This window comes from Cherax quadricarinatus, chromosome 73 (assembly GCF_038502225.1).
Source record: "Cherax quadricarinatus isolate ZL_2023a chromosome 73, ASM3850222v1, whole genome shotgun sequence".
Lineage (NCBI taxonomy): Eukaryota > Metazoa > Arthropoda > Malacostraca > Decapoda > Parastacidae > Cherax > Cherax quadricarinatus.
In genome coordinates, this window is record NC_091364.1 from 13591902 (window position 1) to 13596901 (window position 5000).

The following is a 5000-nucleotide window of genomic DNA, read 5'->3' on the forward strand; positions in this document are numbered from 1 at the left end:
CCCAGGCCATCAGATCACCACAACCATCACCTCCACCATCCAGGCCATCAGATCACCACAACCTACCAGTACTACCACAACCACCTAGAAAATGAGCACTCAACCACCTCTACCCAGACCATCACCTAAACAACCACCACCCAGATCATCACCTAAACAGCCACCACCACCTAGAACATCTCTCAACAACCACTACATGCAACATTATCTCTCAACCACCACTACACTCACCATCATCTCAACGACCACCACTACACACGCTTTCATCTCAACAGCCACCACTACACACACCATCATCTCAACAACCACCGATACACTCATTATTATCTCTCAACCACCACTACACACACCTTCTCTTAACCACCACTACACTCACTATCATCTCAACAATCACCACTACACACACCATCTCTCAACAACCACCACTACACACACCATCTCTCAACAACCACCACTACACCATCTCTCAACAACCACCACTACCTACACCATCTCTCAACAACCACCACTACACACACCATCTCTCAACAACCACCACTACACACACCATCATCTGTCAACAACCACCACTACACACACCATCTGTCAACAACCACCACTACACACACCACCATCTGTCAACAACCACCACTACACACACCATCATCTGTCAACCACCACTACACACACCATTTGTCAACACCCACCACTTACACACACCATCATCTGTCAACACCCACCACTTACACACACCATCATCTGTCAACAACCACCACTACACACACCATCATCTTTCAAAAACCACCACTACACTCACTATCATCTCAACCACCACTACACTCAATATCATCTCAACAACCACCACTACACACACACCATCTCAACAACTACCACTTCACACACACCATCTCAACAATCACTACTACACTCACCATCATCTCAACAACCACCACTACACTCACCATCATCTCAACAACCACCACTACACTCACCATCATCTCAACAACCACCACTACTCACCATCATCTCAACAACCACCACTACACTCACCATCATCTCAACAACCACCACTACACTCACCATCTCAACAACCACCACTACACTCACCATCTCAACAACCACCCTGCACTCACCATCATCTCAACCACCACAACACTCGCCATCATCTCAACAACCACCACTACACTCACCACCATCTCAACAACCACCACTACACTCACCACCATCTCAACAACCACCACTACACTCACCACCATCTCAACAACCACCACTACACTCACCACCATCTCAACAACCACCACTACACTCACCACCATCTCAACAACCACCACTACACTCACCACCATCTCAACAACCACCACTACACTCACCACCATCTCAACAACCACCACTACACTCACCACCATCTCAACAACCACCACTACACTCACCACCATCTCAACAACCACCACTACACTCACCACCATCTCAACAACCACCACTACACTCACCATCTCAACCACCACTACTCACCATCATCTCAACCACCACTACACTCACCATCATCTCAACCACCACTACACTCACCATCATTTCAACCACCTCTAGACACACCATCTCAACTACCACTACATTCACCATCATCTCAACCACACTACACTCACCATCATCTCAACCACCACTACACTCACCATCATCTCAACAACTACCACTACACTCACCATCTCAACCACCACTACTCACCATCATCTCAACCACCACTACACTCACCATCATCTCAACCACCACTACACTCACCATCATTTCAACCACCTCTAGACACACCATCTCAACCACCACTACTCACCATCATCTCAACCACCACTACACTCACCATCATCTCAACCACACTACACTCACCATCATCTCAACAACCACCACTACACTCACCATCATCTCAACAACCACCACTACACTCACCATCATCTCAACAACCACCACTACACTCACCATCATCTCAACCACCACTACACTCACCATCATCTCAACCACCACTACACTCACCATCATCTCAACCACCACTACACTCACCATCTCAACCACCACTACACTCACCATCTCAACCACCACTACACTCACCATCTCAACCACCACTACACTCACCATCTCAACTACCACTACACTCACCATCTCAACAACCACCACTACACTCACCATCTCAACCACACTACACTCACCATCATCTCAACCACCACTACACTCACCATCATCTCAACTTCCACTACACTCACCATCATCTCAACCACCACTACACACACCATCTCAACAACCACCACTACACACACCATCTCAACAACCACCACTACACTCACCATCTCAACAACCACCACTACACTCACCATCTCAACAACCACCACTACACACACCATCTCAACAATTACCACTACACTCACCATCATCTCAACCACCACTACACTCACCATCATCTCAACCACCACTACACACACCATCTCAACAACCACCACTTCACTCACCATCTCAACCACCACTACACTCACCATCATCTCAACAACCACCACTTCACTCACCATTATCTCAACCACCACTACACACACCATCTCAACAACCACCACTACACTCACCATCATCTCAACCACCACTACACACACCATTTCAACTACTACTACACTCACCATCATCTCAACAACCACCACTACACTCACCATCATCTCAACAACCACCACTACACTCACCATCATCTCAACAACCACCACACACACCATCTCAACAACTACCACTACACTCACCATCATCTCAACAACCACCACTACTGCGGCCATTTAAGAATCTTATGGATCATTAAATGTGAAATGGTTGAGTTGAGAAATATGGAGAAGGGAGACATTAGAGAATGTACAGAGAGCAACATCTCTTCCATCTCAACTTAAAAACATTTTTTTCGTCGTTTCTGCTGCAATTTTTTCCTAGTAGTGGCTAGGAAAATATCAATGTGATATGCACTGTTTTGTTATAGATGATTTCTGGTGAATTGAATTTTGTCATCATATTTTTACAGATATTAACTTGTTCGTGTGTCTGTTGGGTGAAGCATTTGTAGAGGGAGGCGAGAGTTGTGTGTCTGGTCTGGTTGTTATCATTCTCTAGTGACAATTATTCTGTTTGGTGATCATTCTCTGGTGACAATTATTCTGTCTAGTTGTAATAATATTCTGGTGACAATCACTGAGGTGGAAATCATTGTCTGGTGTCAGTGTGTGTGTGGTGGCAACGATCATGCATGGTTGTCAAGTCTGGTTGACAACACACATCCAACAACTACCAGTTAGTGGTATAACCATATTTTTTTTAAAGGGGTGGAGGGGTAAGCCAGTGGAAGGCCTCGGCCAGATGACCAAAAGCTCCAACTTCAAGTCATCATATGACTAAGACCCGCGTCAGGAAACACTTGTTTTGTGTCCTGACAAACTTTACCTAACCTAGCCTAACCTAAGTCCCTACCATCTTTTAATTCCATATTCTCTTCTCCTGTGTTCCTCTTATCCTTGTATCTCTGAGTTCTTACCTCCTACGGTCTCATTCAGTCATTCAGCGAGTCACCAAATATACTCCGAGCTGAATGACCCGCAGGGTCTAGCTCTTCAATTACATATAAATATGTACTCTGACTGAAGTATAAATATCCACATATTTTATGTCCTTTTAGTATCATATTTCATACCTCTTCATTCCTGAATATATATATATATATATATATATATATATATATATATATATATATATATATATATATATATATATATATATATATATATATATATATATATATATACTATATGCAAAACAACCACTCTGAAAAAATAGAGCTAAATGGTTCAGATATGTTGATGATATTTTGTGTCTTATGACCAAGAATGTAGATATACACCATTTTCTTGGAAAATTAAATAGCTTAGCCCATTCTATAAACTTTACTGTTGAGTTTGAAGAAAATAACTCATTGCCTTTTCTAGATGTTTTAATTATTAAGGGTAATAATGAATTCAAATTTAAAATTTACAGAAAACCTACAAATAACTGTTCCTATGTCCACTATTATTCCTCGCATCAAGATAGTCAAACTGTCTGTTTTCTCATCAATGTTTTTGAGAGCTTTACGAATTTGTAGTCCTGAGTTCATAGATGAGGAAATATCCAAAATTTATGAAATAGGTAATGATTTAAAATACCCAAGAAATGTAATTGATAAATCTTTTAAAGTTGCTAGGAACACTTTTTATAATCCAAAAAAGGGCAACCAGCCTTATTCAACTAAAAATATGTTGGTTCTCCCTTACCATGAAAACTTGGTTGATATGCCTTCTCTTCTTAAGACTTTTAATATTAAAGTTGTATTCAAAAATCTTGATACAGTAAAAAAACTTTTGATTAAGAATTCCCCCCAAAATGCTGATGGATGTGTCTATAAGATTCCTTGTAAAATTTGCGATAAAGTTTATTACGGTCAAACTGGTAAAAATCTCGAACTAAGATTAAAACAACATAAATATAGCATTAGAACTGGACAAGATTCCAATGCTCTATTTATTCATGTAAGAGATTTTAACCATCCAATTGATTTTCAAAAAGTTGAGAAAGTAGTATCAAGCAAGTCCATGGTCGACAGGAATATAATTGAATCTTGTTTCATAAAAAGCAGTTTTGACAATAATATGAATATTTCCTTTGGTTTATATAAATTAGATCCATTTATAATTAATAGAATTTGGGAAGAATTTAATAATACACTGGACAAATAAATAGCTTGGGGGTGAGTTTTGCAAAGGACCTATCCAAGTTGGCTCGCCGCGCGTCACGTGTTTAACCGTTGTGGGATCTGATAGTGAGGTGCTGGCCGACCCCTTATATAGCTTCCTTGGATGCTTCACTTTCATAGTTCCTTGATAATGTGAGTAGTCACGAAAGCGCTTGGAATTTCTCTATTTTTTCAGAGTGGTTGTTTTGCATATTTTGAAATCACCTGTTTACTGTGATCTTATATATAT